Source organism: Microtus oregoni, unplaced genomic scaffold, assembly GCF_018167655.1.
Source record: "Microtus oregoni isolate MIOR12 unplaced genomic scaffold, Mior012 000085F_ref0000168, whole genome shotgun sequence".
Lineage (NCBI taxonomy): Eukaryota > Metazoa > Chordata > Mammalia > Rodentia > Cricetidae > Microtus > Microtus oregoni.
The window spans coordinates 2,672,028-2,695,612 of record NW_024544551.1 but is presented as its reverse complement, the minus strand read 5'-3'; the positions used below and the strand labels follow the sequence as shown (position 1 = coordinate 2,695,612).

Below are 23,585 nucleotides of genomic sequence, written 5' to 3'. Positions count from 1 at the left end.
TCAATAGTCACAACAAGCTATAATCAGTAATAATTAGACAAACTGAAGTTATTGAGATGTAAGGAAGCACAGTTGCTGGGAAAAACTCAATCATCCATAGGAAAGTTACACTATATATGACTTAGGTATTTTTATTTCAGATGCCAAATGGATTGAAAACAAACACTGAAAGGGACACTCATATGTCAGTTTTTTTCTTTTCATATATATATATATATATATATGACATTTATGTATATTTTATTATATAAAAATTCTAAAATATGTGTGTTATTATATGCATATAATTTTATACACATATATACATATAATATAATGTATGTATAAAATTATAGTCTTCCCTGCCTCAAAGTCCTTCAGGATCCCCCCTCCTCTCTACCCACCTAACTTAACATTCTATCTCAAAAAACAAAAATCTGATACAACAAAACTCACTAAAACCAGAAAAACAAAACGGACAATCACCCACAAAGAAATAAAGTAAAACACCAAACTGTAACCACAAAAAAAGCACAAACAGAGAAAAAACAACCTATGGAATCGATTATATATTGGACAACTACTCCTAAACACATGAGGCTTGTCCTGGAGTAGTTGATACACCCAGTATCACGCCATTGGGAAAAAAAAAACAAAAACAAAAAACTGATTTTCCTGCGCAGGTGCGGCAGGTCGAGCGGGCGCGGCGCAATGCCGGGCAGGCACGTTTCGCGTGTCCTAGCCTTGTATAAGTGAATCTTGCAGCTCCACCGGGCTCTGCCCCCGGACCTCAAAGCCTTGGGCGATCAGTACGTGAAGGACGAGTTTAGGAGACATAAGACTGTTGGTTCTGGCGAGGCCCAGCGCTTCTTGCAGGAATGGGAGGCCTATGCAACGGTGTTAAAACAACAAGCTAAGGACAGCAGACAAAGTTCAACAGGAATAGCTTGTTTCGGCACCTCTCACCCAGAAGAAAAACTCAATGACTTTCGTGATGAGCAGATTGGACAGTTGCAAGAGCTGATGCAGGAGGCTACTAAACCCAATAGGCAGTTTAGTATCACCGAGTCAACGAAGCCTAAATTGTGATACATAAATCTTAAAGAAGCATGTTAAATTTATAACCTTATACCTCGTCTCTCATTGGCTCTTTAAGACATATCACTGCCGCTTTAGTGAAATAGTATCTTATTTTTGGACAGTCTGAATGATTCATTGATCAAGATCACAAAGGGTACACTCTGCTGTCACTCGAATAATGTATTTGCTGTGTGGAATGTAATTTTGTGGAATTTAAATTTTGGACTAAAAGGTGTAAAGAAGAACACACTTTGGAATTGTACTGAAAATTTCTCTTTTGTATAGGAATGTTTTAAATTCTGTTCCCATCAAGCATTAGCTCGTGGTTTGTTTTTAGTTTCATCAGTTAAATAAATAAATCATGATACCGGAAAAAAAAAAACTGATTTTCCCTCTCCAAGCAGGTATAAATGACAGCCATTACCCTTTTTCCAGGTGACTAAGTTTCAATTCATTCATTCAATATTCTTAAAGTAAAACGAAATAAAATATAAAATAAAAAATACTTTCACTTGAAGCTGGACAAGTCAAAAGTAACAGAAGGAAAAGAGTCCGAGAGAAGGCACAAGAATAACAAACTCAATAATTTCACAACTCAGCTATCCTATCAAAGCACTGATTTAGAGGACCATGTTTTCTTGTCCTCCATGCCCTCTGGCTCTTACACTCTTTACTCTTCTTCTGCCAGGTTTCCTGACTCTGTGGGGAGGGGTTTGATGGAAATACCTTTTTTAAGGTTAGGTGCTCCAAGGTTTCTCACGCTGCCATTGTAGCTAATGGCTTATATAACTAACTATTAAATAGTTAAAAGGTGAAAATGAAGGCTGGGGATCTACGTTTCTGGCCGAAGCCTTTTCTTGCATGTATTAGGCTCCAAATTTAATGTCCAGGAATGAAAGAAAATAAAGAAATGATTCAAGAACACAGGAACATATTAAAAGAGTAAAAATGAAGTATATCTTCAAAAATGAAAATCATTCACCCTTATAAAGAGATTGGTAATGCATAGACGCTACTCCCTAAACTAATTTTGAAAATACCTGAATAGAATTATAGGAAAAGAAAATATTGCAGCAATTCACTAACATAAAATATCCCAAAGATATAAAAGCATGGACACAGAGTTATGTTAAAGGTAAGGAGAGCTACTAAGAAATGATCTTTAATGATTACAGACTTGTCGCAGGATATTTAATCACACTGTGAACCATGGGGATTGCATTATTTATTGGAAAAATCTGTTTCAAGTTCTGGTGTGGCTCAGCCCTAGAACACACCATTAATCCAAGAACTTCCTGCTTCTTGTAAACAAGATTAAATAAAGTCAACCATAGATCAAGAGGCAGAAAAAGCAACTAGTAGAGAGGAAGTAAACATAAAAACAAAACGCACACATAGAGTCGGAGGGATTTAAGAGGATGGAGAGAGATGCAAAGGAAATAGAAGGCAGAGATATCTGGTTGGAGAGTTTTGTTTGAGATGCTTCAGGAGAAAGCTTTTCTTTTCTGGAACATCAGCAGAGGAAGAAGGTCAGCTTTTCTCTGCCTCTACAAGCTAACAGGGTTCACCCTAGCATCTGGACACCAAGACTTTATTGGGAAATCCAGCATTTGAGATTTACTCAAAAACAATGCAGACTTTCTATTTTGATGAAGAAAACTTGAGAATAGATTCTGACAATGGTGGAACAATTTTTAAAATGTAATTACAGTGAAAATCATTAAGATGGCACTACTTGTGTTACATGCTTTACAACCACAAATGTGTGAAAAGATGGGCAAAGATTCTAAATTGTTATAAAACCCTTAATAACAAGAAGTAAGAATATTGATTTTCCTAGATGAAAAGAGGACGAGATAGGAAAAAAATGTCATCTTTTGTTCTTTATCCCAGAAGTAATTGACTTCCTTATCCTGAGCCTGTTGTGCTTGTGTTATAAGACCCCTGAACAAGAATTCCACAGAGCCACAGCTTTTGATGCAAAATGAACTGGGTTTTATTGATTTTTCAGGCTGGCCTGGACTAATTTTCAACACACCGTCACAGTGGGTGGAGAAAAGCTGCCCTGACCTCTCAAGGTAAGGGTTTTTAAAGGGTAAAACTGCAAGCATGGTGCACAAGCCTTGGCATTTCAGGATTGGGTAAGAGTATACAACTTTTGAATTCATTGGTTGGGGTATAGGGGAATTTCAAAACAGTGACGGTCAACAGACAAGAATTTCAAAACAGCAGTTAATCAGATACGTATAAGGATTCTTGAAGCAAGCAGATGTTGTTTGGAAACCCTGGTAGGTCACTTTGACCAAACAGGCACAGTTTCTTGGCAGTGTTCATGACTTTGTTGGGCTGCATTCACACCCCCACATACCCTTAGTTATATCCTGTCCAAACTGGAATTCTTTCTTAAAATGGAGTTTGTTCTACTTCTTCCAGCCCATAATTTCATATGGTATAAACAATCAATTCATGTTCTCCTCCACCAAAAGTCTAAGTACAGGGCAAATATTAATTTACAATGAGGAAATACATTGCAAATCATTACATTTTGAAAACTTAAATCTTATCACAAATATCACTCTACATATTCTATATAAAATTTTAATTGATTGCCTAATATACCTGCATATTGTGGTACTCGCTGTGTGTTATTCTTTGACATTCAATTAATAAACTGCTGTCCATGGAAAGAACATGCAAATGTTATAACATTTTGTTTAATATATCAGAAAAATTAGTACTGTTACTCTTCAAGATTCTTAAAATCATTCTAGGGTCTCTTAATCAACCACCACAGTTCACTTTTTCTTGGCCTGTGAACTTGAGCTCAGTTGACTTGCTGAAGTTCACATACATCCTAAGTGTCACATTTATGAATCCAGGGGATTTAACTGCATCTTTGGGAAAATGATGGTTCTCACTGAGTATTTCTAGGCCACATTTTGCCTCTCTCTCTCTCTCTCTCTCTCTCTCTCTCTCTGTCTCTCTCTCTCCCTCTCTCCCTCTCTCTCCCTCTCCCCCCCTCTCTCTCTGTCTCTGTCTCTGTCTCTCTCTCTCTCTCTCTCTCTCTGTCTCTCTCTCTGTGTGTGTGTGTGTGTGTGTGAGGTTTCAGTTTCTCCAAGGAGGAATTACACTATGAAAGGATTTAATATTGAAGGTAAAATGAGAAGAAGCAGTACTTATCTCAGGGCTTTATGAACTTCAGTGCTAGAATCTCCATTTTTAAAACTTTGCTATTTCCATATACCCCCTTGCTGGTATTATTCATTTCCAGTTGTTTATTTAGTTCACATTATCTTGACTTGACACAACACTATTTATCAGATAATGTTTTGAATTGCTATTCACATTTCCTGATGCACATTAACATGCAGATATAGCTAGAAATATGATGCCCTGGGGTCCAGCTTCAATTGTCTCCTGTTCTGCCTGCTGCCGCAGGAGATGCTGAAGCACAGTAAATAGCAACAGGAGAAGACTGTTGTATCATCAGAGTTAATGATACAGGAACAACGGGTCACCATGATGAAAACTTCATGGAAATTCTGTTGTTTTCAAGGGCCTAGCAATTATTATTTTATATTAAAGGGAAATGCTGAAAACAACTATGCATACTTTTTCCTGTTTGTCCCTAGCAGTCTTTTTAAAGCAACAAGAAGAATAATGGTGTTCATTAGCGCATAGCCATGCTTAGTATATCCAAAAGTCATTTTAATTGAATGGGAATAAAAGAGTAAAATTGAGTAATAAAGAAACAAGAAAGCCTTGGCCAGGGTTAATGAGGAGCAGAAATAAGATCAGATTTTGGTCATTTCCTCCATCAATCTGTAAAAAATATTCCCTCCTATCTTTGTGGCTAAACTCTACTTCATACCCAAGCCTGCCTATATGTCTTTGCTATTTACCTTCCCCTCCTACAGTCAACAAGCTCCTGAGACCACTGAATAGTATCATGTTTTCCCTTCACGCCGGGCAATATTTAGTACATGGGAGATGCTTATTTCCTTTGAATAAATGACTGAAATGTATACAGAACTAGATCCTATATGTGAATCACTTTTATACTAATTATTAATGTTGTGGGTTAATAATAACAATACAGTGAGTAGTATCCTAAGTGAGTAGTTCCTAAGATCATAGAATTCATGAGGCAGCTGGATTCACAGAGGTTTAAGAAGAGAGAGAAAAGAGAAAATACTCTATAAACATGTATAAGACTAGAGTTTCCTTTGTTAAGATGATTTTAATAATAAAAAAGTCTTTAAGTATTTCCAACTATGTCAAAACACAAACACAAGAACACTACATATGTCTGAGTTCTGGTACAAGGAAATAATAAGATAGTCTTCATGGAAGACCCTGGAAGCATTCTTTTATCTTATCTCTTAACAGTGTCATATTTTGTCCATTGGAACTTCTATCACTATGAGATTTATAAAATGATCTTTTATAGCCAATTTATTTTTAATACCAATCCATTTGGCTTAGGGCTTGAACCATACTCGGAACATAATCTTTGTAACCTGATTACATTTAAGAAGGAAGGCTGGCTTCAACCCTGTCACCATTTTTGTTCAGGCTAATGGAAGAGACAGTAAATCAGTATCTTAAAAGCACATAGTTAACAGTTTTGATACGTACCAAAAAATGAAACAGGCACTTTTGGAAAATATGTGAGGCTATCACTCAGACAAAAATGTCAAGGAAAGGAGTTCTGAGATTAAAGATAAACCCCAGGGTTAAAAGAAAAAATATGGTCTCTCTATCTACTGAAGAAGTATTACTGCCTCCCCGCTTCTTCCCCCTCTCCTGCTCTATAATCCCCTTAATCATTAAATAAAGTCTGTATCCCCCCAAAAAGTCAAGAATTTGAGGCAAAATAAAATAGTTTAAAAGCATTTGAATTGGAAAAACTCTTTAAATATGTATAAAATTTTACAGAAGACCAGAAAAACTATTGACTGGTGTTGTCGTCATTGTTGTGTGTTCTCTCTCATATTTCATTTTATGTTGTTGTTTGAGGTTGCTTGTTTTGTTTTGTTTATTGATTTTAAGGGAAAGAAGGAAATGTCTGTGATGAGTTTGTAGAAGGAATTCAGGATCATACTCTTCCAGATTGTTACAGGCACCAAGAATTTTGGCTATCACAATAGTTAGAATATAAAGCAATGAAATGTTCTTAGGGAAGCATTCAAGTGGTCTGGGTAAAGGCTGGTGCTTTAAGGCACAGTATAGTTGTCAAAGTTAGGATTCATTTTAGGAGATTTTACTAAGGCAATTGATTTTTAGTGTTCTTCATATATGTGCATGGATGATGGTGATGCTGTAATATAACCGTTAAAAATCGTTCCCCAACATATTCCTGTGTCCTTAGTAAAGCTTGACATTGCCTACCTTAAATAGATATTTTTGTCAATTATACTAAGGAAAAATGGAGAAAATGAAAAGAAAGTAAAGGCAACGTGAGAGGGTGTTAATTAAAATTGTGTCAGTTACTGGCGATGAACATGTTGAGGTACAGATAAAGAGGGCTTTAAAAAATTCTGGAAGCAATAGATTTGTTGAATTAAAAAAGTAATGGCCTTCTGACTTAGTATGTTAGCAGAGGTAGTATAATGGGAAGAATTAAACATATTTGTATCTTATCTGAATTCTGTCATGCTATCCTCCAAACATTCCCCTACAGGATTTGAATACAAAGAAAATATATTACTTTGGCATGGATTTTTGCACGATATAAACTGAATAAAAATTTAAAAATTCATGTGGAAATATCTGAGTTGATTCTAAAAGGAAAATTGAGACTTCATCAATAAGCAGGAATAACTCAGCAGAAATTAAAGTACCTCTTAATAATGATAAAATTGATAAATTATGGGCAGAAAGTGAGCCATGGAAAAGAGTTTGCAGTATTTTGGGGGGGAAGGAATAAACAACAAATACCCCAAAAGCAAGATTAAAGCTGTCTTTTAATCAAAACACAAAAATGCTTTTTGAAGTAAAATCCAAATTCTCAGTTTCATGTCAGAAGAGTCTGATATAACAAGATATGGGCCAGAAGAAAAACAAATATTTAAAGACTACCTTATTGCCAGTAATTTCACAATCCCTTGGTTTTATATTGACTCTTTAACAGCTTTTCTTAAGACATAAAAGTTATGACATGAAAAGTTTAGAATGATGTCATCATGTTAATGGTCATAATGTGTACTAATTCTAGAAAAAAGATTTCATCTACCTTTCTGTAAATGATTTTTTGTTTTAGTCTCTCTCGGTTTTCTACAGTGAACCATGAATACACCTTGAAGTGACATTTGAAGTCTCCAAATAAAGGATGGGACCCACAATGACAATTCCTCCAGGACTATGATAACATTACTAAGCTGAAAAACACCACCTAAAAATCAGCTTTTGGACTACAAACTGCTCAGAACAGTTTTGAGGTGGCTAGCTGAGATGATCTAACCTCACAGATCACGCTAGACAGGACTTGAGGCAAGCCCTGCACTTTCCCATTTGCAGGAAAAAAAGCTACTTCTACCAGGATTTGACAATTAACCCCAATTTTTCTTTTCCAGTTACCCTAAAATTGCTTTCATCCTCACCACCACCCAGGCAGCAGGAAGTAAATATAAAAATACAATGCCCACATTCTCAAGAGATAGGTTGGGTGGTTTTTGTTGTTCAATAGGTTATATATATTTGCACTGTTTAAGGGGTTGGTTACAATTTGTTATTGGTAATGGTCAGGAGGAAAGTTGAACAAAGGAGAATAGATGCAGAGTTTTGTTTTGAAAAGAAAAAAAAAGGGATATAGTATAGATTTTAACAACACTCCTTTAACTGTTCTGATGAGTTTTCCCAATGATGACAGGGAATGTGAACCAAATTTGACACTGGGGCCAATGAGAGGCCCCCTAAAGTGTTTTCCAGTGGCAAAGGGTTGCCTTTCCTGTCCCTTTTGATTTGCATTCATTAATCCAATGCTTGACTTTGCCATGCCTTCTGCATTGCATACTCCAGAAGGCTAGGGCCTTCTGTTTGGATTATTCTTACAAAACAAAAAACAAACAAACAAACACACAAAAAACAAAACCACATTGTTTCTAGGAAGACTTTGCTTACAATCCCTTTTCAAAAGATCTAACATTTTGATTTTGCTTATAATTTTTAGAAATCACCTCACATATCCAAGTATCATCATAAATCTGAGATCCAATAGGCCGTTTTTTTCAAATCAATTCATCTATGATATTGATCTTGCCTTTAAAGTTCTAATCATCCTTTTGCATTCTGAATTAGCACTTTCAAAAGACAAAGTTTCAATTAGTATTTGTCTAATATCTGATATCACTCAATTACAGGTAAGGCCAAACTTTATTTTTTTTAAAAAAAAAGGAAAGAAAGAAAGAAAAAAAGACTTCTTTTGTGCCTTGTATAATTTTAATAAATGACTCGGTCCTCTTTTTGATTCTTCAGCTCTGTCCCAAGCATTCTAAGTGGCTCTATGGCAAGAACTAGGGTGTTGTCATCAAACATAAACTATTGGTGCAAATCAGCTTCCTGTACTCACAGAGGGGCTGATCTTGGTAGATTTCATGACCTCTAGTCCTTTGTTGTTCTATGACCCTAGACATCTTTCTCCACCATATTTTTCATTTAACTGAGGACTAGCTTCCAGTACTGCTATAACTAAATTTTTCCAGTCTTGTGGGACAGTTCTGCTCCCAGTAGCCCATTATTTTAACATGTTTCACAAAGGGTGAATGCATACCATATGAAAAGACTCCTTACTTAAATAACTCTAAATCTAACATCTCTATAGGATTCCAATTAACTTACACATAGACTTCTGGGTACCTACCATCTAGATGTCATTCTTATAGGGTAACTGATAAATTAACATTAGTGTTCAAATAACCTTAAGCCACTCCCCTTCAGTTTCATAATGCAATGCTATGGTAATTTCTGCTCTAAAATTCTTTATTTGTGTCTGAGTATTTTTCTTATTTTCATTAGGAAGTCTTTCTAAAGCTTGTGTCTTGTCAGTATTAAGTCCTTCTAAGATTCTTATCTTATCAGCCAAATTTTTCTTATTTTTATAAGTAATTCTTTCTAAGTATGTCAGTAATATGCTTTTCTAAAGCTTATATCTTATTAGTCAAATTATTAGATTTGGCACAATTAAACCACCTTTTTAAGGATAAACTACTAATTACCAAACGGATAGTAATTACAGCTAACAATTGGTCAATCCCAGCTAAATCATTTTTCCCCTTCTTTAAATTTTCCATTTTCAAATCATCCATAGTAGCACTATACAGGGTCTTAGTACCCTGCATTGTGATGTTTCCCATTCTGAATATGGAAAATATTTTCCTTTTAATATTATTGAATTTTCTACCAAACGACTTCCCTGGTATCTCACCCAATCCACTGACTTCTCAATAGTTTATCTAAAACTTGTTGCCTAAATAAAGTCCTTCCCACCATTTCCAAGCTTGAGCCAGAGTTCCAGAAAGCAGCAGTTGCCTGCTGTGAGCTCTCATGTGAAATGGTGGCATGATTCCTCTGTCCATGTGGTCATACCGTGCATTGAAGAGTCAAACGTTTTAACTTTGGCACCGTGGCTGTGCTTTAATCTACTGCTATGTTAGCCAGCAATTCCAACTCCACAGTTACCAACCTTCTTCGCTAGCAGCAGCCTGGCATCTGAGGCGGCAGCCTGGCAAAAATTCTGCTCCCAAAGGCACCAGCCTGTTGCTGCTGATAAAGGTAGCTTTAACTAATCTCTATTGTTCTAATTATGAATAAGACTAGAAATTCAGAGGTTGGGGTGAAAGCCTGCAAACTCAGAGAGGTGCATAGCAACTAACTATCCTTTGCTCCTTTCTGGCTTCCATAAGGGAACCCTGCTTCCACTTCTCCAAACCAGAAAAACTTGCACCACGCTAAACCCCACACTATTACTTCCTGTGTCTCTTTATCTCTCTCAGATGGCCTCTGAGGCTCTATGATTACTCTCTGTCAACTAGGTGCTAATACAGCCCTGTGACCCAAGGTCAATTTATTTAATTAATGCAAATGCAAACTTGAAATTCACAGTGTGATCTAATATCCCCCAAAAGAGAAATGGTTGATATTATAGGAATTTATAATGCAAATTTGAAGAGAATCTGCAGATGGGGAGGTGTCATATTACAGATGATAGTTAAGGGAAGGTGAATAAGCAATAAAAACTAGAAAATGTTTGTGGAGGAAACGGAAACAGAATCAGACTATGCTGGTCACTCCAATATTTAGAAACTTAATAGAAGTAGACCCTACAAAAAAAAAAAAGCACATTTCAGAAATAGAACAATAGTCTATTATTCTTGATACACATGAGATGGACGCAATTTAAGTCACATTCTGCTTAAAGAATGCGAGGAATGCAGACCGAAAGCATTGGGTCATTAATGTGGGTAAATTAGAGATTGTAGATTGCAGTAATAATTATTTTGATGAATTCATTTGCAATAGTCAAAGAACAAAGAAAGAAATGTAATATTTCTCTGAAGATTTTGATCTTTTCAGAGAGGAGTGTTTTGCTCTATGTTTAAATTGGAAGACACTAGAGAAGGTTTGTGCGCATTGTAAATGCCTTACAGTAGAGAGGGGAATAAAATGATACAGGGAAGAATGGGGGCATAAGAGAAGGCAAAACATTCCTAGAAAGACAGAACCACTTTTGTTTCCAAACAGACTATTTTTAGATGAAGGTCCATCTTTTTGGTTCTTTGAAAATAGAAAAAAAGTAGCAAAATTTATAAAATACGTCTTTGTCATTCCCAGGATTCTGTTTGGACACACAGCAAATATTCTCAGCCAGGGTGTTTTTTCTGAGTCTCTTGTCTTTGGTTTCCCTTCCTCAGTCTGCATTTGCTCTGTTTGAAGCCTTTCTCTCTTAAGTACCCTCCTTTTCCCCATTCCTGTGCATCCTTCTCTTGCTCCTTTTTTTCCCTTTAAATTACTGGCACTAAATGTACATTGCAAATTTCATGTCTTAAGCTAGGATTTCAGTCCTTTGTAGCTGCACCCATTCTACACTTCAGAACTCAGCACTTCCTTTTGGAGTTGAGATCTGGAAAAGGCTGGATCCCTTTTCTCCTATTCTTTTATTCTGAAATTTCCTTTCTTTCTCTGCTCAAAAACTGAAAATTTCCCCCTGTCATTCAGCTCATAGGATCACTGCTCCAACTATGTCTAATATCATCTCAGGGATCTGATAGCCCATGCATGGGTACTGTTTGTTGTTTTCTCAATTTTATCCTCAGAATTTAATGACAGAGAAAATCAGAAGTATCTCTTCAAGTACTTATATTTTAAGTTCCCTTAAATGACAAAGGTACTATACTACCAAAAGGTAATGATAAAACTACAAGGAAGAAAAAATCTTTATCTGACAGTGACATTTTTTGACTCTTTCCAAGATTATTGAAAGTTGTTTTATCATACTAAAACTTTAAGGATTGAACCTTATTCTCTATTGCACTCGTGTCAACTAATATTATTCATAATCTATACCCAGAATACTGTGTGGTCATAATAAACCTTCCCTCTGTTTATTTTCTCATAAGCAAAGTAATGTACTAATGTAGTTACTAAGTCTTTTGAAATTCCTAACTACCTATTGTACAAAATGTACACTACCACTTACAAATATTAAATACTTTGTTGTCATGCTTGACATTATATTAATGGTATTTAAATACATAATTTAAAGTTAATAATGAGAGAACTTTAGACAAACGCCAAAAGTTTACCTTCTAGTAACAAATTCAACCAATTAGTTCATAAATAATGAATAACTTAATAACTTTTGTTATTAATGTTAAAATTCACATCACATTATAAATGATTTAATCTAGGTCTCATTTCATATTTATTCATCACAATATTTAAATCTGGACTGGTAAGATGATTCAGTGGATAAAATCTTTTGCTGGGAAGCCTGGAAACCTAAGTTAAACACCTGAGACTCACACGATGGAATGAAAGAATCAAGTCATCCACGTTGTCCTCTGATTGACATATGTATACCACGTTAAGTATGTGGACACACATACAAAAAACACACTAAATAAGGGAAAATAATTAAAAATTGAAAAATATAAATCACAGTGAGTATTTACAAAACTGATTGAAAGAAGATTATACACCAAACATGTAAAATACAGAAAAACCAGAAAGTAAGTGACTGATTTTCACCACCACCACCACCGCCCCCAAATTTTAGAAGGGAATACCTCAGCCAACATACTGCTCAGCAAGGAACACACTAATCCAAATGGTACCAGGTTCCAAAGTCCCCCTAACATTGTGTGTGTGTGTGTGTGTGTGTGTGTGAATCACCACATGTCTTTTTTGTTTTATTTTTCTCTTTTTATTGTCTACTCAATCTCACGCAATGGCTTATTTATATTGCCTCTATGGTTTATCTAAGAAATACATCATGGTAATGTCTGAGTTCAAAGAGATTTGTTGGGTTCATGCTCTTGCAAAGGCCACCCACTCTTTCTTCAATGCAGTGTCCAATGGAGAAACATACGGATATTTCTGGTTGTTCACTGATTTAACTGGAAAAAAAAGTCATTGAGATCCCACAGATGGTCGGGAGATTAATTCCATCTTCTTGAAGTTGCTCTGTCAATTATTCACATCTGTTTTTCAGGAGTACATGATATCATCCATTATCACCTTTGAGATTTCTTCTTCTACTGCCTTACTGCTCATACTTCAGTGAGTTTCTCTATTTGTTCATAACACAGAATTTAGCATCTTATTCATCAAGTGGAAAAGCAGTCCTGCACAAACTGGCTTCTGTTGCAGCAGGAATACTGACATATCCCTGTGAAATAGACTCTAATCACCTCTTGCTGCTTCTTACTTTTGAACATTAATCATGACGAGTGTTAACTAAAAATATCTTACATAAAAAGAGCAATCACAGTGGTAAAATCACACTTCATTATAGATTTTTGTTCTTTTTGATTTTTCAACTGCATAATACATTTTAAATTTGAATATATTTTGCATTGTTTTGATACATCTGATCTTTCAGTCAACATGGCATACTTTGTTACTACCATTCATCTTTGTAAAACATGTTTTGACAGTGTTCCATGTAGTAATTGACCTTTACGATAGCATCGTTAGGTCAGAAAGATGTGTGCAAAACTTTTTTCAAGGCCAAAAGTTTTATTTTGCAGGAATAGAAGAGGAACTGAGGACACCAACATGATAGACATGCTTCATCATCTTAGACTGCCTAGTTTCAAACTCCTCCTTTGTGGAGAAAACATGTAGCTAGCTTGGACACTGTTCCCAAATTCTGCCTAATATTAAGCATTCACAAGGCCTAATATTAGATTTTAAAAAAATCTATTTATCTGGAAGATCACAAAATGAATTAGCACCTGCATTTTGGTCATTAAAAAAGTGAAAAATAATACAGACATCCAAGTGCAGTGAGCAACTAGAAAGCAAATCTCTGGCGCCCAGCTCCCTTGTATCCTGCCTGGTACTATGTGTAGGCATACATTCATTCTTAATGGCTCTGATCTGTTGCTTCTTTCTCAGGACCATTAATACATCCTCTTCTCGTCACTGTAAAGCTCATCAAAGGATTGTCCATATTAAGTGCTCCAAATTCTTCATCTCTGAGTCATCCATTTCTTCTCTTGTTCTGTGACGAATGGAACAATATCCTTCCATGCACACAATCATCCCAAGGTTTAAGCAAAAGGCCCTTGTTGAAGTAACTCAACTTCATATAATTTGTAATGATGACGACTGATGTCTTTGAATGAAGACGAACATGGATTGCTAATTATTCCAGATCTTCCATATGAAAAAGCTTCTTAAATCCTGCAGATACATTTATCGTTCAATGTAACATGAATAATAAAAAACCCAGAGACAGATATTGGAGTTCAAGTTGAAGATCAGAATAGCAAAGCAGTCAACCACTACAGAGACCTTTTACCTCTGCCAAATTTTCAGGCCAAATGAATAAGACTCTGTCTCCATGAATCCTCAGACTCCACACTCCAGTGAGTTCCTGTCTCTTCCCCTTTAGATTTCTCTCTGCACCCAGCCATATCGCTCTTGTCTCCCCCTCCATATGATTGTGATGGAAAATAAATAAATTGATTAAATTTAAGAAGAGAAATAATAAAAGTAATATTTACAAAAGAGTTATTTATAGATTTATCGATCCTGAGTTCTTTATAGATTTATTGCCTGACTAGTGTCCTGCTGAGTATTTGTCCAGCATCCACTTGAACATCTGGCTTTCAAGAAAACCAGTTTCATACCTAACAACTGAGATTATTAGATTACTTTCCAGTTAAACTACAGTGTATTACGTGGTTTATTCTATCTTAGTTTATCAGGGTTAGTGTTTTTTTTTTTTCTTTCAGTTCACTGAAATTACTTTAAGGAACTATTTTAAACTCCTTTAAGGTAGCTATCATACTTAACAAATTCTGCTCTTTGCCGATCCAACATAGTTCTGTTTGGCAACCATTTTTCATGTGGCTCTTACTTGTTACCAAAGAAACTGTTAAATGTGTTGCTGCCATCCTCACCTTTCCATTCTTACCTAATTTGATCATGTATCTGCCTCTGTTTACCCTGGGTATTTACATGACCCTCCCCATGTGGTCTGTGGAGGCACACCTAAAATAAATCGAGCACTGCACACATAACTATATCTATTATGATGATAAATTGACAACTCCATGGAAAGGAAACTGAAGCCGGAGTCCTGCAGTAAATGCAGACCATGCTCAGTCTTGACAACATCAAGTTCAACTGCAATGTTTACCATGAATTGATTCGACTGCATTAAATTACTTACAAGATAGATTATACTCTTAACATCAATTTATTTGGTAAGGTTTGTCAAGGTTTCTAAAGAGCTGATGGAGTCTCTATTGATTGTTTAAAGAGACAAGTAATTAAACTGCAATGGGCTGCTTGAGTTTTCTTACCAACAACCTCCCAGACAGTATTATTTATATTAATATGAAATTGGCAAGAGGGATTCAAGAGTTTTCAAAATATCTAAAGTATTATAGAAACAGTAGTTTTTAAGAGTATTTGTTGCTTTTTCAGAAGATTCAAGTTTGGTTTCCAGAACCTAAGGGAATCATTTAACAATTGCTTATAGTTCCACATGTAGAGGATCAAACACCTTCATCAGGCTGCTGCAGGCATCCACTCACACACAAATAAAAAATAAAAATAAATCTAAAAAATTAAAATAAAAAGGAATACTGGTTAAGACCACGATTAACTACTAGTGAATCTCATTCAATTTGTGCTTCAGTGTGCTTCATAGTTACTATGATTTTATTGTAAACTTTATTGAGATGATAAATTAATTTAGATACATTGATATACTGTCATTTATTCTAAACCAGATGACATTCTGATGTTCAGAATTCAAAATAGAATGTATATTCCTGGTAAAACTAATCATTAAACAGGTTTTGTTTTATAAATTTCAGCGATGCTTTATTATTACCTACAGTTATTTATTACTGGCATAAAAATAGGTAGTATTGCTATGTTCATGTCTTAATCTTCTTTAAATGTGAATATTATTGTTTATGGTTCAGTCCTTATGCTTCTGTTTCCTGGGGTCTTCAGGAGCATCAGTAGTCAGCTCTGTAACAGTTCTGATCATACATATCCTGGTCTTGACACCATCTGAGAATAAAGTACCTCAGCAACTGTTAGTAAGTCTAAAGCTCATTGTACATTATTAGATACCATTTTATTGTGTTTACAGGATCATGAACTTTTTCCATTATATTTGGCTCTTCTGATATTACCTAGTTTTGTCCTATGTGGAGGAGGTTAGCTCTTTTGAGAGTTTGTAAACTGCACTTGTTTCTGGAAATAATTTCGAGTTTTACTTTTCCTCTGTTCTTAACCAGTTTGTGTCAATAGTTTAACTGTTATTAAAATATTTTTTGTGGGCTGGAGAGATGGCTCAGAGGTTAAGAGCATTGCCTGCTCTACCAAAGGTCCTGAGTTCAATTCCCAGCAATCACATGGTGGCTCACAACCATCTGAAATGAAGTCTGGTGCCCTCTTCTGGCCTGCAGGCATACACATAGACAGAATATTGTATACATAATAAATAAATAAATAAATATTTTAAAAAATTTTGCTTTATTAACATCCGCTGTTCTTCAAATTCCCACCTGTCCATATAAACCATTTAAGAATAAAAACTCATCCTTGAACATTTTGAATTTTTAATAGTTTTTTGTTATTGATTTTATCATATCACATTATGATTGAGAACTTACTGTGCAAAATATTGATTCTATAGATTCACTTTGGCCTTTTAGTACAAAAATCCATGCTCAGGTGTTTCAAAGAGCTCTGTTTATTGATTGGAGATACTTTTATCAATTGTGAAGTAATAAGGGCGGCGTGGCTGCGTTCCCAGCACCCCGGCCGCCTGCTCGGCTAGCTTATGCCCCGAAATAACAACACACAAACTGTATTCATTTAATCACTGCTTGGCCCTTTAGCCCTAGCCCTTACTGGCTAATTCTCACATCCCGATCAACCCATCTCTAATAATCTGTGAGAACCGGTCTTACCCGGAAGATTCTAGCCTAGTCCATCCTGGGTCGGAGCTTCATGCCGGGAGCGGGGCATGGCGTCTCTCTCAGGCGTCTGCTCCTGAGAGGAAAGCTGTCGAGACTCTGACCTCACTTCCTCTTCCTCCCAGCGTTCTGATCTGTTTACTCCACCTACCTATGTCCTAACCAATAAAATGGGCCAGGGCAGTTCCTTTATTAGCCAATGACCTTCCTCCATCATTTCCCCTTTTTCGGTTTAAACAAAAAAAAGGCTTTAACATAGCAAAATTACATATAACAAAACAGTTATCAAGTAAAAGTTACAATAATCTTTATCATAACTATGGAAAACTATAACTATAACTAACTATTCTTAACTCCATCAAAGACTCCAGAAAGATATAATACTACCTAAGCAAACAAGAGAAAAGCAACTTTTAAAACTCTAGAAATGACAGAGACATCTCGCTGCCTGGACAGTCACCCAAAGTTCTTTTGTACCGTTGGGGCATCCATCTTCAGCCTTCAGGCCCATGGTATCCAGCAGACATTTCCATAAAGCAGGAAAATTCAAAGTCAGTTCAGTCACTATCTGTTGTGTCCTACAGCATGTCTCGCAGACTCTTTCATGAATCAGGAACCCCGAAAGATCATCTCACCTTAGGCAAGTTCAGTAGTCCTCTCTCTGCGGGTTCTCTGTGTCCAGTTTATGCAATAGTCCAGGCAAGAGCAGTTTCTTGCCCAAATGGCTATCAAACTCCATAAGGTGCCTCTTCAATGCCCATCTTCCTCTTGAAGTAGATTGGTGCTGCCAGGAGCAGAGTGTCTCATTGTCATGAAAAGTCCTCAGTTATTAAAACATTTAAAATGCCATATTCTGAAGCCTTTGACAGATATGAAGAATGCCTATCTGAAATATATGTCTAGAAAATCTAACTAACATGACTACAAGCTTTACTATTATCGATGATTATCCATTAACAACCTATATTTCTTAATTATACAGTACGTATTTAAATGAACTACACAATCACAATACCTTAATCAAAATCAGAAACACTTATACATATAACAAAATTGACCTTAAATCTCTATCAATAAAGCAAAATCTATACTAATGCAAATTATTCATATCTACATCATATCCCCCTTTAAATGTAAAAGGACGTTTATAAACCATATTTGGGAACATGGGCGCAGTTTTTTCTCTCCAAACTGCTTCCTGCTGAATGGGGGCATCGTTAATTAGGTCTTTCATGGTATAACCTGTGTGCTAGTTTCATCTCAGTTGGCAGTTGAGGGAAGCAATTTTCTGAAGATGTTCACTGCAACCCTTCAGGAGGGCGTGGTCCATCATACCAAATTGGAATAGAAGAAATGAACAGCATCTCATCCTCTGTGAAAACAAAATAAGAAACTCCTTTCCAAAGTATCATATCCTTAGATCCAAATTCATAATATCTATGTTGGATTAGTTCAGCAGTATTTATAAATAAATATCTTTTAGCAGCTGTTGCTCCTTCCTCAGCATTCAAACAATTCAAAGAGAGCATAATAGCATACAGTATCAAGATTCTCTGTGTATTTTCCATCTTTGTACAGCTTTGTTTTAACCTCTATTTCGTTTATTTTTACTTTTAACTTTTTGCTTTTTGAGACAGGCTCTCTGTATCTTTGACCTGAAGTAACTCTGTAGACCAGGCTGTCTTTGAACTCTCAGAGATCCGCCTGTCTCTGCCTCCCAGGCATTGGGATTAAAGGTGTAAGCTACTACACCTTGAACTCACAGAGATCTGTTTGCCTCTGCCCTCTAGGCACTGGGATTAAAGGCGTGTGCTACCACACACAACAACTCTCTTCCTTTTTTTGTTTTTTACTTTAAGAACTTCAACTTTTAGTCTGCATATATTTTTAACACACTGTAAACCATTTAAAAATTTTCTTTGTCTTTGAATCTCTCTTTACTGTATATCTCTCTTTTTCTGACCACATGAGTCTTTAATTTACCATGCAATATCAGTAGGATTAAAGGCGTGGCTTTGCCAGCTGGATCCAGCCCATTCCTTAGCTTTCCAGCCTCATGGCTGATATACAGGCTGTAGCCATGTTTACTGCAACAACTGTATGGCATTTCAAGGTCCCTGCCAGCAAGTGAGCTACAACAGACAACACTCAAGTCCTCTCTCTTGGTAGCTGGCCCTCCTGTCTCAAACAGTCAGAGTTTGCCCTGGCAGGATAGCCCAGAAAGCCAGCATTTTTAAACGGCACAGCTTTTTTCCTGTTAGGGCTGAAAACTGAAAAGCATGTGTTCAGCTTTTTGTCAACACTATTTAAGTGTTTCGTGGCAGGACCTCTTAATGAGCTGCAGGCTTTGCAGCTAAAGCTGAGTCAGGAAGCCTCTCTTAGATGAGGCGCTTGCTTGCCTCTAACAAGCAGAGCAGACCCGAGAACACAGCAAGTCTAGTTGCCATCAAACAAATTGTAGCACTTTACTCCAAATGCTCTATTCAAAAGCTCTGTCTCCCGCAGGAGCCAGACAGAGATCACAATGGCGGCACAGCCCCAGGAAGTCGCGCTTTAAAATGACACAGCGTTTTTTCTGCTACTGTTGCTGAATCAGGAAATCTCTCTACAGCACACCACCAACAAACAGCAAAAATCTGTATTAAACTCTCTCTCCCTTATTTTTAAGCCTTCTCAGGTTTTTTAAGTGGGTTTAGTTTATCACGTGGGGCGTCATATGAAGTAATAAGGGCCGCGTGGCTGCGTTCCCAGCACCCCGGCCGCCTGCTCGGCTAGCTTATGCCCCGAAATAACAACACACAAACTGTATTCATTTAATCACTGCTTGGCCCTTTAGCCCTAGCCCTTACTGGCTAATTCTCACATCCCGATCAACCCATCTCTAATAATCTGTGAGAACCGGTCTTACCGGGAAGATTCTAGCCTAGTCCATCCTGGGTCGGAGCTTCATAGCGTGCGTCTGCCCAGGAGCCAGGAGCATGGCATCTCTCTCAGGCGTCTGCTCCCGAGAGGAAAGCAGTCGAGTCTCTGAGCTCACTTCCTCTTCCTCCCAGCATTTTGTTCTGTTTACTCCTCCCACCTATCCTCTAACCAATAAAATGGGCCAGGGCAGTTCCTTTATTAGCCAATGACCTTCCTCCATCAAATTGTAGCTCAAATTTTATCGGATCTCTCATTTATTTCTCAGAAGCATTAAGATTATTTCTCTACTTTTAACAGTCTGTAAGAAGCCCATGTCAACACAGCTGACTTCTCGTCTGTTCTCTGCCATCTGCCTGTTGTTCCATATGGTTTGTGAGGCTCTCTGTTTACATGCATGTATTGCGCAGCTACCCTGTCATTCTCTGTTACTCGTTTTTCGTGTATAACAAAATCACAACCACTTATTCTTTAGACAAATTAATTGCCGTTTCATGTACAGCAGGTATTTAGTAATTTGATTTTGATGCTAATGAGGATTGAGCCTCAGGTCTGATATATGCTGAGCAAGTGTTTTACCTCAGAGCCACAGAGCTACCTCCTTGGAACCTTTTCCCTTTTGATTTGAGACAGGTTCTCATTAAGTGTTCAGGCTGTGGTAGTTCGAAGGTAATTGCTTCCCCCTCTCTGTAATCTCATAGGGAGTGGCACTTTTAGGAGGTGTGGCTTTGTTGGTGTAGGTATGGCCTTGCTGGAGGAAGTGTGTCACTGTGAGGGCAGGCTTTGAAGTTTCCTGTGCTCAACAGACTGTCCAGTGTCACAATCCACAACCTATTGCCTTTTGATCAAGATGTAGCCAGGACCATGTCTTCCTGAACACCACTATGCTTCCTACTATGATGATAAAGGACTAAATCTCTGAAACTGTAAGCCAACACCTCTATTAAATGTTTTCCTTTAGGAGAGTTGCCATGGTAATTGTGTCTCTTCACAGGAACAAGAAACCTAAGACACAGGCTGTTGCTGAACTCACTATGTAGCCCAAGTTAACCTTAAATTTTCAGTCATATGTCTCTATCTCTCATGTGGTAAGGGTAAATTACAGGCAAGTGTCACCAAGACATCCCTTATTAATGATTTTGGTAAAATTGAGGAACAATTAAGTTACGTGTTTTTTTTTTTTTTTTTGGTTCAAGAAAGGGTTTATTTTGGCTCCGGGGTTCTAGGTTACAGTGTGCCTAGGTGGGGAGGTCAGAGGGGCAGGAGCCTGAGGAAGCTAGTTACATTGTACCCAGATAAGAATCAGGTGCTAGTTACATTGTATCCAGATAAGAATCAGGTGATAGTTACATTGTATCCAGATAAGCAGCGTGATGATTGCATGCTGCTGCTGAACTCTTTTCTATGTACAGAAGTCTCAGCTGGGGAATGAGGCCACCTATAATGAACATGTCTCACGTCAGCTAACTCAGTTAAGACAACCCTCGCCTCCTAGGCATGCAAAGAGGACCATTGCCCAGGTAACTCTAGAGTTGACAGTTTGCTAACCACCACACCGTCTGAAAGTGTGTGCACATTCACATGCAAGTGCACACATCCAGATGTTCTGCTGTGCAAGCACAGGTATATTTGTTGCAGATATATGTCATCTGCTTATGGGTGCCAGCTTTTGAAAGGAGAGCACAGGGACGGGAACAGATTCACAGCCATGGCCGTGTCATAGATGCCCTGCTTCTAAGTCCTACAAAGATGGCAACCTTTACCCCAGCCCAAGAACAAAGCAGCACCCATCCTTAGAGGACCGATGGTCCTCGTCATCACTCAGCTTGATCCCAAAGACCGTCCTCCTGGATTCTCACTTTGCCTCCACCCCGCTGAGTTGTCATTATTGTATGCCAAACTTTCTATCAAATGTCAAGGCCACTACCACACATTTTGAGGTGGGCAGTTTATCAAGTTACCCAAAGGTAGTTACAAAGAGAGTAGCTGTGTCTTCCTGTGCTGGTGATACTTGAAAATGAAAACAAGAGCTAGTGTGTTTTCTGATGGCGTAGGGTGCTGCAGAGCACACGTTTCCACCAGATGAAAGCAGGTAGCCTGCTTTCCCCCTCATTATTATCCCTGTCAAGCATTTATAACATGTCACTGAGACCCCTCATTGTCCCTGCCATGGAAAATGAATAGAAAGGCATACTGTCCCTTTACAGGGAAGGAATCCATCAGTGTGGCCAGGAGTGCAGCTGACATTGTGCGCAGTGACAGTGCGTGGCAGAGGTTACATACCAATCCTAGTTCCCTCTCCCACCTGTCCTTCCACTCCTCCTCCTCCTGCTTTCTCCCTACCTCTCCATCCACTCCTCAGAGAGAGTGAGGCCCCCCACAGGGAGTCAACAAGGTATGTCATATTACTTGAGGCAGAGCCAAGGCCCTTCCTACTGCATGGGACATCCCAAGGCTGTGGGACTTGGCTATTTTTTTGGTAATTTCACAATTGCACACAGTATGTTTTGATAAAAATCTACCTTAGATTCCCTCTCTTCTGATTTCTCAACTCCATGTGTTTCAGGTCAGTACGAGTTTGGTTTTTTGATATACCAGGTATTAGTTTCAGCAATAGGGCCAAAAATCTAGACATACACCTGTTATAGTACCCAGTCATACCACTGTAGGACATATTTACAAAGGGCACTTAAGATTGCTACAAAAATATCTGTTCTTCAATGTCCATAGCTACTTTATTCACAATAGCCTGTAAATGGAAACAGCCTAAAGCCCATCACCTGTTGAGATGACAGATAAAGAAAACGTGGAATATCTATACAATATATGATTCAGCTGAAAAAAAATTGACATTCACAAGTAAATAGCTAGGTTTAGAAATTTTCATCCTGAATGAGGTAAGCCCAGGGCAAGAAAGACAAATGCTGCATGATCTCACAGAATCTTTAGATGATTGATTATGTTTAAATCAGAGTGCCTTTGAAGTCAGAAAACTAGTTAAGGATCCACAGGGCCAATTTCAAAGAAATAGAAGAAAACTAAAGGGTTTGATTGAGGAAAGAGGGCTAACAGAACAGGAAGGAATAAATAGAGTTAGGAATGAGAGATCAAGGTAGAAGAGGAGAGTGCTGGGAGTGAAGAGTAACTCTAAAGACCTTAGAAAAGGCTGTAAGGAAGCCTACTGCTGTAGCAATTTCTAAAACATAATAAAAAATGAATTTTAAAAGAGTTGTCCTACAATAGACACAAAATTTCTCTCCATGAAAAAACAGACTACCAAGTAAAACATCCAGTAACAGGTAAGGGCTACCTTTTCTACGTTGTTAATCAATGGAGATCCACAGCCCTCTCCTTAAAACCTTATAGGCCATTGCAGTTGTTCCTAGTTATGCTCCAGAACTTGATGCTAAGATCTTGATGCTGAAGAAACAACATATTTGGTATGTACTCACTCATAAGTGGATTCTAGCCATAAAAAAAGGACATTGAGCCTATAGTTCGTGATCCTAGAGAAGCTAAATAAGAAGGCGAACCCAAAGAAAAACATATATTTATCCTCCTGGATATTGGAAATAGACAAAATTGCCAGGCAAAAGTTGGGAGCACGGGGTTGGGGGTGGGTGGGGGAAGGGGAGATGGAAAGAGACATGGGAGAAGGGAAGTATTGGGGAGAGCTTGGGGGAATGAAATGGTTAAGGAAGGGTGGATATGGTAGCAGGGAAGATGATATCTTAACTAAGGGAGCCATTTTAGGGTTGGCATGAGACTTGGCTCTAGAGGGGTTCACGGGTGTCCAAGGGGATTTCCCCAGCTAGGTCTTTGGGCAGCAGAGGAGAGGGTGCTAGAACTGGCCTTCTCCCATAAACACACTGATGAATATCTTGCATATCACCATAGAACCTTCATCTGGCATTGGATGGAGATAGAGACAGAGACCCA

The 23,585-nt window shown here is 37.6% G+C and overlaps 1 pseudogene; it reads left to right on the top strand.

Annotated features, from left to right (window-relative positions):
- Positions 1-690: 690 nt before the first annotated feature.
- LOC121441962 lies at positions 691-1,379 on the top strand (annotated as a pseudogene).
- The last annotated feature ends 22,206 nt before the right edge of the window (positions 1,380-23,585 follow it).